The sequence below is a fragment of the Dasypus novemcinctus genome, chromosome 4, assembly GCF_030445035.2.
Source record: "Dasypus novemcinctus isolate mDasNov1 chromosome 4, mDasNov1.1.hap2, whole genome shotgun sequence".
NCBI classification, from domain to species: Eukaryota; Metazoa; Chordata; class Mammalia; order Cingulata; family Dasypodidae; genus Dasypus; species Dasypus novemcinctus.
Genome location: NC_080676.1, coordinates 67,721,202 through 67,732,547, shown reverse-complemented (window position 1 = coordinate 67,732,547; position 11,346 = coordinate 67,721,202). Strand labels below are relative to the sequence as shown.

Sequence of the window (11,346 nt, the reverse complement as noted above, 5' to 3'; positions counted from 1 at the left end):
TGCAACAAGATGACACAACAAAAGGAAACACAGATTCCCCATGCCGCTGATAAGGATAGAAGTGGACACAGAAAAACACACAGTGAATGGACACAGAGAGCAGACACCTGGGTGGGGAAAGGGAAAGAAATTTAAAAAAAAGAATCTTTAAAAAAAAATAGAAAAAACAAATAGAAGTCCACTTTGTTTAATGTTGTACAAAAAATTATGAGTGGGACTGAAAATGAATTAAGCATTATCACAATTGTTTACACCACTGTCTAGTTCTTTATATTAACTTTACAATCCAAACAATGGAAAATAGGGGACAATTTAAGGATTCAGAAAGAGATAAAACCAAAAGTCCTTCTTTTCTACCATGTCTATTCTTCTACACTGGATAGCTGTGCCCAAAGAGACAGCTTCTTTTACTTCTCCACTGTGTAGAAATTAAGTTGTACGTAAAATTGAACCTGCTCAAAAGCTGAAGGAGACTAGAAATGATGGGTCCCTTTCCTGGTGCATTTCCATACAATTCAAACAACGGTGCAGCTACCAGCCTGTAATTTTTCAGAACTGCAAACAAGGCTTTCTCTCTCTCTTTTTTTTTTAAAGATTTATTTATTTATTTATTTATTTCTCTCCCCTTCCCCCCCCCCACCATCCACCCACCCTGGTTGTCTGTTCTGTTCTCTGTGTCTATTTGCTGTGTCCTCTTTGTCTGCTTCTGTTGTTGTCAGCAGCATGGAAATCTATGTTTCTTTTTGTTGCGTCATCTTGTTGTGTCTGCTCTCCATGTGTGCCGCACCATTCCTGGGCAGGCTGCGCTTTCTTTCGCGCTGGGCAGCTCTCCTTACGGGGCACATTCCTTGCGCGTGGGGCTCCCCTACACGGGGGATACCCCTATGTAGCATGGCACTCCTTGCGCACATCAGCACTGCGCATGGGCCAGCTCCACACGAGTCAAGGAGGCCCGGGGTTTGAATCGTGGACCTCCCATGTGGTAGACGGCCTCCCATGTGGTAGACGGCCTAACCAGTGGGCCAAGTCCACCGCTCAAGGCTTTCTCTTGAAGTTGAACTAGAAACAACTTCTTATGTTCCTTAGGCTTTGTAATATGTGCAGGAACATGTGGCTACTGAGGAGGTTCAAATTTTGGTCTGCACCAGTTACCAATGCAGTAGTCAGTGACCCAGTCTTGCAGGGCTCCATTCTGACAACCCAGTATTTCTGTCATTAAGTGTTTTAGTTCTTCAACTTCGGGGGAGCTGGTGCTTGTGTACAACCGGAACTCCTTCAACAGGCCTCCTCATTCCAATTTTAGCAAACACCTCCCTCATGTGCTGGGATCTGGCTGCAACAGAGCGGTGCTTCTCATAGAGGGGCTCTTTTGTACTAAATGTATCATTGGGAATAGGGTACAGGTTGATGGTGAGGGGCTTGGTCTACTGGGTGTACTTGCTGCTTAACTGGCTGACCGCAGGTGCCAGCCGGCCTGGGAACGTTTGGGCAGCACCACGGACGTGCTGGCGAGCACGGGCATTGGCAGCGAGCGGAAAGGAGGAGGCAGGGGAGACCGAGCGGGAGCGGCCGGCGGTGATCTGCGTCCCGCTCAGCAGCCGCCGCCACTGGTGAAGAGCACAGCGCAGGAGGCCTATGTAGCCTTTTGAGTCTAACTTTTTAAACTTAGCGTCATGGTTTTGAGATGTATCCAGGTGACATGCATCAATAGTTTTTGGTTTATCTTTTGTATAACTCTTTTTCTTTACTGTTTTCATAACTCTTTCATATACACATATTGCCTAATTTGCTTTTTTAATTAGAGCAGTTGTAGGTTTACAGAAAAATGCATGAAGTTCAGAGTTCCCATATACCCCCCCCCTCATATATAGTTTTTCCTATTACTAGCATTTTACATTAGTGTGGTATTTTTGTTTTAAAGTGGATGAAACAATATTCTTATAATTATGCTATCAACTGTAGCCCGTTGTTTACATTAGGGTTCACTCTATTCATTACAATCTGTTCACACAGTTCTATGGGTTCCTCTTTTTTTTCCTGTGGAACTTATATACAACCTAAAATTCCCCCCTTTTAAAAAAAATCACTTTTCAAATATACAATTGAGTGTTGAAAATAACATTAACAGAATTGTGCCTCCATTACCATCATCCATTGCCAAAACTTTTCCATCATCCCAAACAGGAACTCTGTACCAATTAAACATTAATTCACTATTCCTGTCCCTCGTATGACTCCTGGTAACCTGTTTCTAGTTTCTGACTTTAAGGATTTGTATTTTCTGCTTATTTCATATAAGCAAGATCACACTGTATTTGTCCTTTTGCGTCTGGCTTATTTCACTCAACATGATATCTTAAAAGTTCATCCATGTTATTGCATGTGTAGAACTTCATTCTCTTTTACTGTTGAATAATAACTTCATTGTATAATACATTTTAGTTTTTCCTGCCTTCTTTTGAATTAACTCTTTTATGGTTCCATTTTTTTTAGACAAATCAGTTTTATTCATACATATTAATAAAGCATAAATCCACCCAAAGTGTACAATCAGTGGTATTCAGTATAATTGCAGAATTGTGCATTCACTTCATTCTCATTATTACAATGATAATAATAAAAAGCAGCAAACAAACAAAAATCTTATCACCTCTCAATCTCTCTATGCTTCCCCTGACTATACCCAGCTGCTATTCTGTTTCCATCTCTCTAGTTTATTTTATCACTACAATTGCCTTATTTGCTTCATTTTTGTTTACTGTTTGCTACAGGATTTACTGCACGTCTTTATCATATCCTGCATTGAACTAATAATTTTACTACTTCACTTGTATTGTAAGAATCTTCAAACAGTATACTTCTATATTCCAATAGTTCTGCCAGGGGTTACTCTGATTTCTGGGGGACTGCTTTGTAATGAGCACATGCACTGAATGTTAGGACCCTGCCTTGGGACTATGTGACCTTAGGTCCCATGCATGAATGTTCTGGGAGACTCCAAGTCACTGCTTCAGGTAGCTCTGTGTCGGCAACCATGGCAGAAGATACTCAGGGCTGCTGGTGTGTCTCAAACTGCAGGGGACTGAGCATGAGGGAGGGGTCTGGACTGACAGGTTAGGGGTGCTCTCATATCCCTCTTCCCCGCAACTCCCCCCCCCCCCCCAGTCCTTTTTTAAAAATCACCTCTTTCTAAGGAGAAACATTCCCAGGGATATCTCACTCCTCTCTTTTGTTGACATCATTCCTACTTGGTTCCTTTTCATTGCTGAGTATAGATCTACCCAAATTTGTTTCTCCATTTACTGATTGATGGACTCTTGGTTTATGTTTAGGCTTCAGTGAATAAAGGCTGATGTAAAAATTGAGTAAAAATGTTTATATGGACATATGGTTTAATTTCCTTGTTTAATTCCTAAGAGTCAAATCACTGGGAAACTTCCAAGGTGGCTGTACAATATTGCATTCTCATCAGCAATGTATCAGAATCCAGTTGCTCCACATCTTTTCAACATTTAGTATTGTCAGTTTACTTGAGAAATTTTAGTGGATGTGTAATGCTATCATATTGTGGGTTTGATTTACATTTTCCTAAGGACTAGCAATATGGAACCTATTTTCACAGGTTTTGTGGCCATTTGTACAATTTATTTAGACTATATATCAGAACTGTCAATTCTGTTTCATTGAATAAATTTATCTTTACTTCAATACTGCTCATAGCATGACTTTAGCTTTATAGTTATTCTTGAAATAAAGTAGTGCAAGTCTTCCTCCTTTCCTTTAAAATTTATGTTAGCTATTCAAGAAGGTTTACATTTCCTAATAAATCTAAAAACCAGGTTTTCAAATTCTACCAAAAGAAAGCCTACTGAGATTTTGATTGATATTATTTTGAAACTGTAGATATATTTGGGGAGAATTACCATCTTATCCATATTGATTGTTCAGATTAATGAACATGCTTATTCTCCGTTTGTTATTTAATTTCCTTATAGATAGTTTTAGCATACATGTATTACACATAATTTGTTCAATGTATTTATGAACATTTCATTTTTTTATGCTATTTCAAATGGTATTTTCTTAATTGCAATTTAGGACTAGTATATACAAAGATAGTTGAGTTTTGATTGTTATTCTTGTATATTATGACAAATAAACTCACTATTTGTTCTAGTAATGTGTTGGAGATTCTTTATGATATTCAAAGATAACCATGTTCAATGCTTGCTTCATAGTTCTTTTCCTTGGTTTCTTGGGGTAGCTAATACTTGAGTAGAAGTCATTCTTATGCTGTTTTGCATTTATTATCATGTGGCTTTTTAATTTTAACCTGTTAATATGGTAAATCACACAACTGATTTTCAGATATTGAACCATTTGGAGTTCTGGGTAAAGCTACTTGATCTAAATGACTCCTTTTTAATTGCTGGATTCCATTTAATAAAATATGTTGAAGATTTTTGTACTTACATTCATGAGCAGTATTTGTTTGTACTCTTCTTGTGGTATTTTTCTCTGGTTTTTGTTTTGTTTTGTTTTGTTTTTTTAAATCAGGAGATTCCCAACCCTGCCAAATGGTCTGGAAAAGGTTTCCTCCTTTTCTTTTTCTAGAAGAGTTGTGTAGAAATTGTATTTTTTTTTCCTTGTAATATTTGCTAGAACGTCATCAATGAAGCCATCTGGTATGAGCCATATGTGTGTATGTGTGTGTGTAAAGGTTTTAAACTACAACTTTAATTTAAAGATATACGGATATTGAGATGATGAATTTCTCCTTTAGTGAGTACTGACAGTTTGAACCTTTAAAAAGTGTTTTTAGAGAAAGGATGTGACTCAAGCCACTGAGTGCCTTCCTCCCACATGGGAAGTCCTGGGTTTGGTTCCTGGTGCCTCCTGAAAAAATAAAAACAAACAGCAAGCAAAACAAATGTAAAAACAACTCAGGGAAGCCGATTTTGCTCAGTGGTTGAGCTCCAGGTTCTCACATATAAAGTCTCAGGATCAATCCCCAGCCCCTGGTACCTCAAAAAAAATTTTTTTTTTCTTCCATTTTATCTAAGTAGTTTTTTTTTTTTTTTAGGCAGAATCACCCATGCCTTTATTTTCATTGCATATAAAAATTTCATATGAAGTTATTGATGTACAGTACTATTCCCATGACCTGTAAGAGAGGCTAAAAAACTGCTAAAAGAATCATCATTTGTAATGCTCACACACAAGTTACCACTCTGAAAACATACCCAAAGAAATAAAAACAAATAAAATCAGTAAGGATTTGTTTTTGTAATTATAGTGTCCCCTTTATACTGTTTCAAACAAAAGTAATCAAATTCCTTTGGGCCAGGGCTGCTAAAAATCTACAGTTTGTGTCAGAAAAATAAAATAATAGGAGGTTCATTTTTCCTAGAAAAATAATCTCTCCTTTCACTGACAAAGTCATGTGTTCCAAGGGCTGGGCAGCAGTGGGAGGTGCTTTCCATATTGCCTACTAGGAATTTTTCTTAGCTTTCAGGAGCTGGCCATTACATAAGGTTAAATTTTAAAATTCTAAAACTGTATGGTAGAAGTTTTACAGAAATAGGTTCTAGAGAATGGTGAATCCTTTATGCTATGAATTGATATCATACAAAACTTGGTGTTAAATGAATAGATTTATATATATATAAGGACATTTAGTTCTTAATGGAAGAAAAAGCCCAGGGATAAAAAAAAATTACCTGCTCTGTACTAAATCTTCTCTTAATTTAACAGGATGCCAATAATTAAATGTCTAAGTAGTTTTTAACTCAAGAACTAAAAAACATGGAGTCCCAAAACCCTTTAAGGGGATGCTTGAAGTTAAAACTATTTTCATTATAATACTAAGATACTCTTTACTTCTTTTCATTTTCAGTCTTTCACAAGTATACAGTTGTCTTTTTCATAGGCTACGTGACAACCTATGAAAAATTAGGTAATGACTTGATCACTCTGGAAATTAATGTGATGTGTGTTGTGTATTTTTGTGCCTTTAAACTTTATCAATCAATCTTAACTTCTAATATGGTAAGCTTTGACAGATATAACTCACATAAACAAATACTCTTGGGGATGTTCAATAATTTTAATGAATTCATAGGAATCCTGACACCAAAACATATGAGGATAGTTATCAAACTATTGGCATGAGATTTTTCATTTTATTTTCTTATTAGCCTATAAAAGTATGTAGGATCATGATACTCCATCTTTGATTACTCATATTGGTAATTTGTGTCTTTTTTCTCTTTTTCTTCATATTTTGGTTAGAAATTTATCAAATTTATTGATAGTTGCAAAGAACCAGTTTCAGTTTCATGGATTTTTCTCTGCGGTTTTGCCACTTACAATTCCCTTAATTTCTGTTCTTTCCATTATTTCCTTTCTTCTCATTACATGGATTTAAAGTCTTCTTCTTTATTTTACTTTTTAAGGTGGAACTTAAGTCGTTTATATGAGATCTCTCCTGTTGTCTAAAACAGCACTTACTGATTAAAATTTCCCTCAAATATTTTTTTAGTTGCATCCTATATATTTTTATATTTGCTATTTATTTACTTTCAATTTAAAATACTTCCTATTTTGCCTTGTGATTGATTCTTTCTCCCATCAGATATTTAGGATTGTGTTTAATTTCCAAATATTTGGAGGTTTTCCCATCTGTCTTACTCTTATTTATTTCAAGTTTGATTCAATTGCAGTCAGAGTACATACTTTGATTATTTCAAACTACTTAAATTTATTGACACTTGTTTTATAACCAAAAATGTGGTCTACCTTAATGAATGTTCTGCTTCTAATTGAAAAGAATGCATATTCTGCTGTTGTTGATAGTAGTGATTTATAAATATTAATTATGTTGGTTCATATGGTGGCTCAAATCTTTATTCTTATTAATTTTCTATCTACTTGTTCTATAATTTAGTGCTAGAAGAGTCTTGAAATCTCCAAATTTAATTAGAGTATATCCACTTTCTTCATGTATTTTGAAGCTCTTAGATGCACATATATTTAGCATTTTCATGTCTTCTCATTGAATTGATGCCTTTGCCATTCCAGAAGTCTCTATATGTATGGTAATATTTTTTTGTTCTGAAGTCTATGCTGTATAATAATAATATATTAATTCCCATTTTCTTTTCACTAGTGTTTGAATGCTATATTGTATATGCTACTTTTAACATCTATCTATCTATCTATCTATCTATCTATCTATCTATCTATCTATCTAATCTTTTTAGTTCACTTGTTTTTTAGACAGAGTGTAATAGAGTATTGCTTTCTTATCCATTTAACAATTTCTGAAGTTGTTAGAAATAATAGACTATTACATTAAGTATAATCTAAAAACGCCAATGGTGTTTTTAGACTATACTTAATGTAATGATTAATATTGTTGGATTTAATCTATAATCTCAGTTTGTAAAGAAAATTTTCTTCTTTGTTCCTTTTTTTCCTGCCTTCTTTTGGAATAATTTAAGTGTTTTCTATGATTCCATTTTATCTCCACAATTGGCTTATTTCCTACATTTTTAACTGTTTGTTTACTGCTACAGGGTTTACTTTGTACATTTTTAGTTTATCACATCCAACATTCAACCAATAATTTTACCATTTCACATATATTATAAAACCGTTGCAAAATTTTACTTCTGTATTCCCTCTTCTGTCCTTTGTGCTACTGCTGCCATATACTTTACTTGTGACTTTGTTGTATACCCCACATACAGTATTATTATTAAAGACATCTATATTTTAAGGAGATTGAATGTGAGAAAATTCTGATCACAGATACCCATCCAGTTTTGTGTTTGTTCTTCTTGCATTGTATTCCAGGAATTAGCTTCAGGCACAAAATCTAGCTGACTGCAAGGTTGACCTCAATTGTTTCCCTTTTCTTGGGGGTCACAGTCAGAAAGCTTTCTGTTTACCGGTATTTTAAATTAGTTGTTCCCTGTATTTTGTCCAGTCTCAAATGAGCCTTGTTTCCTGTTAAATCACTCACCTCACCTGAGGATGAATATAATTCCAAAAATTATAGGACAAGCCTTTCTTTGACTTGCCATCAATAATGGAATGGAATGTTTTCAGAAATCCAATGATAGACCACTAGATTTGCTGCCATTGTGGAGAAAAGAAATAATTCAAGCTGACTCAATGTTCTCTTCAACTAAGAAAAATATTAAGGGATTGTTACAAATTAAAATGATATTTATTCCATTTTTTTTCAGGCACCATGTTTCTTTGATCAGAAAGTTTTGTTTTGTCGAATCTTACTTTCTAGTCCTGTAAGTTTACACAAATACCTAAGCTTTCTGAAACTCAGTTTCTTATCCATAAATTTATTAATATTATTAATATTAATTAGTATTAGTCAGCCAAAAGGGTGCTGATGCAAAATACCAGGAATCTGTTAGTATTTATTTGGAGTAGAAAGTTAGAGTCACAGGGCCAAAAAGTGTAATTTACTTCCCTCACTAAAGTCTGTTGCCATGTATTGGGGCAAAATGGCTCCTGATGTCTGCAAGGGTTCAGACTTCCTTGACCCTCTTTAGGCTCTGTGGGCCCACCTTCTTCTGATCTCAGCTGTAGGCTGGTATAAGGCTTATCTCTCTCCCTGGGGATCATTTCTTTCTAGGCTCAGTTGCTTAGTTCTCTTCACAAGGTCAGCTGTATACTATCAGACTTATCTGGGGCCTCTGCAGTGTCTAATGAACTGTCTCTCTTCCTCTGTGTTCTTCTTCTCTGTGTATTTACTTCTATGTTAGTCTGTTTTATGCCCAAATAGAGTAGTACTCTACTGGTGTGGTTGGATCAGAGTCCTAATCTTAACATAATTTAATCAGATGTCTCAGTTGAATCTCATACAATCATGAGGTTATCATGCCAGAGGAACCGATCAGTTTACAAACATAATCTACATTTCTTTTTGGAATTTATAAATAATACCAAACTGCTACAATTATTTAGTTCAAAGGGTGTTTATGAAGACTAATTGGTCTTATAGTAGGTGTTTAATAAATGTTAATTTTTCTCACATACCTAAGTTGTTGTTTCTGCTGTTATTATTATTATTTATAAAACCACTTACAATATATGCTTGATATGACATTAAACATAGTAGAGATAATTGTCTTATTTTTCTTTGGAGAGCAATTTGGTAATATTTTAAAAAGTTGAAAGTGATAATACCTTAAGTTTCTTTTCTTCTCCTTTTTTGCCAGGTGAATTTTCCACAGTTCCTGAAGGAGAAATATACAGTGATGCTCATTGCAGCCCTGTTTGAATAGCCCAAAATAGATACAGCCTAACTATATCTCAATAGGGGATTGGATAAATAAAATTTAATTTAATTTATTCATATTCTGTAGTAGTACACCTACTTTAAATTAATCTATATTTAAATGTATCAAGTACATATTTTAAAAAACAAAATTATGAATTAAAAATGAAGTTTAAATATAAATATATATCTTGTTAAAGAACAAATATGTAAATTGTAATGCCTATAAATCTCTACCATCTACTATATATTCTCTTTTTAAATGTACTTTAAAATTTTTTTAAAAAAGGTACTTAGATTATATAAATGTTGCACAAAAAATATAGAGGATTCCCATATGCCCAACTCCCTATCCCTCCCACATTCTCCCACATTAACAACATCCTTCATTAGTGTGGTACATTTGGTACAATTGATGAACACATATTGGAACGTTGCCACTAAGCATGGATCATAGTTTACACTATAGTTTATACTTTCTTCTGCAGAATTTTGTAATTATGACAAGATATATAATGACCTGTATCTGTCAATGCAATGTCATTCAGGACAATTCCAAAGTCCTGAAAATGTCCCATATTACACTTATTTTTCCCTTTCCCTCCCCTCAGAACCTCCAGTGGCCACTGTCTCCACATCAATGATAACAATACTCCCATTGCTGGAATAACAATAAGTGTATAGTAGAATAACACTCTAGTCCATTGTTCATTCCCCATTCCTGAGGATTCTGTGATGGTGATGCCCACTCCACCTCTGAGAGGTGGCTTAGATCCTATGGGGCAGATGCATGGGACTGTCTTGCTTGCAATTGTAGACACTCTCTGTTCTGTGGGATGGCTGTTTTCCATCATCTCCTTGTTAGTTGTCCTGGATGAGTCTAAGAACCAGAGAGTAGGTGTTGCAACTCCATTGACATTCAGGGCCCAACTGGCACATGGACAGGGCAAAGATTTAAGTCTCTTGGACATATATCTATCAACTCTAATATTAATTATAGGTTCAGATGGAAGAGGCAGAAGAGCCATGTGTTGGGAAACCACAGCTGGGTCCAATTCTGTCACACTGGGGAGCATAAATTCCAAAGTAAGACCCACTGACAGGGTGCAAAACTCCTGAGCTCTCTGCCCTGTCTATAATGTCTGGATGTCTCCAGAGTCCTCAGGAACCCTGCTATTTGGTACAATATTTACTTTGGCATTCAGTGAGATCCTGCTGAGATGTGCATAAGTGTAACCTCTGGAATGACCTCCCGACTCACATTGAAGTCTCTTAGCCATATAAACTCATCTGTCTTTACCATTTCCCCTTTTAGTCAAGGTCTTTTTCCACTTTGCATTGCTAGTTGGTGTTTGGTAGTAATCCCTGGAAGTCTTGTCCCATGCCAGGGGGAAGGTAATTCATTTATATGCTGAGCTTGGTTTAGAGAGAGGCCATATTTGAGCAACAAGGAGGCTCTCAGGAGGTAACTCTTAAGCACCCTATAATACTAGGCTAAGTTTGAATTTCAAAAGTAAAGTTTCATAAGTGCATTCATCAATATCAAGGGCCCATCAATGGTCCACCCTCCCTCACTAGTCATTGCCCCTGTACTCAGGGGATTCTTGCAGAGCTCCCCAGGATAAGAATTCAATATTCTTTTGGTTATTGTGTGGATCCCCACCCACTATGAAAATGCCCACAAATACTTGAACACATTCATATGCCTTATATGTATGCCTCAGGTGAACCTCTTCCCATGCATCTCCCATCACTCACACCCCACACTGATGATCCTCCCCTGCCACAGTTGTAACCCTTCTGTGATCCAAAACTTCTTCAAAAATGAAGCCTACAAAATAACCAAATACAATTAATAATATGAAATATTAATGATAGTTTTAAAAACAAATTACAAAAAATTTTTTTAAAAATATAAACTATATATGTTCTTTAAGTATACATGAATATGAACCAAGAGTCTAAAATATACATGAGAATGATAAACACAAACTTGGGGTAAATTGATGCCTTTCGAGGATGAACAGAGAGAATAGTTGGAG

The 11,346-nt window shown here is 35.6% G+C and overlaps 1 pseudogene; it reads right to left on the bottom strand.

The window, feature by feature from the left end:
* Positions 1-370: 370 nt before the first annotated feature.
* On the bottom strand, positions 371-1,522 carry LOC111764731 (cleavage and polyadenylation specificity factor subunit 5-like; annotated as a pseudogene).
* Between the last annotated feature and the right edge of the window lie 9,824 nt (positions 1,523-11,346).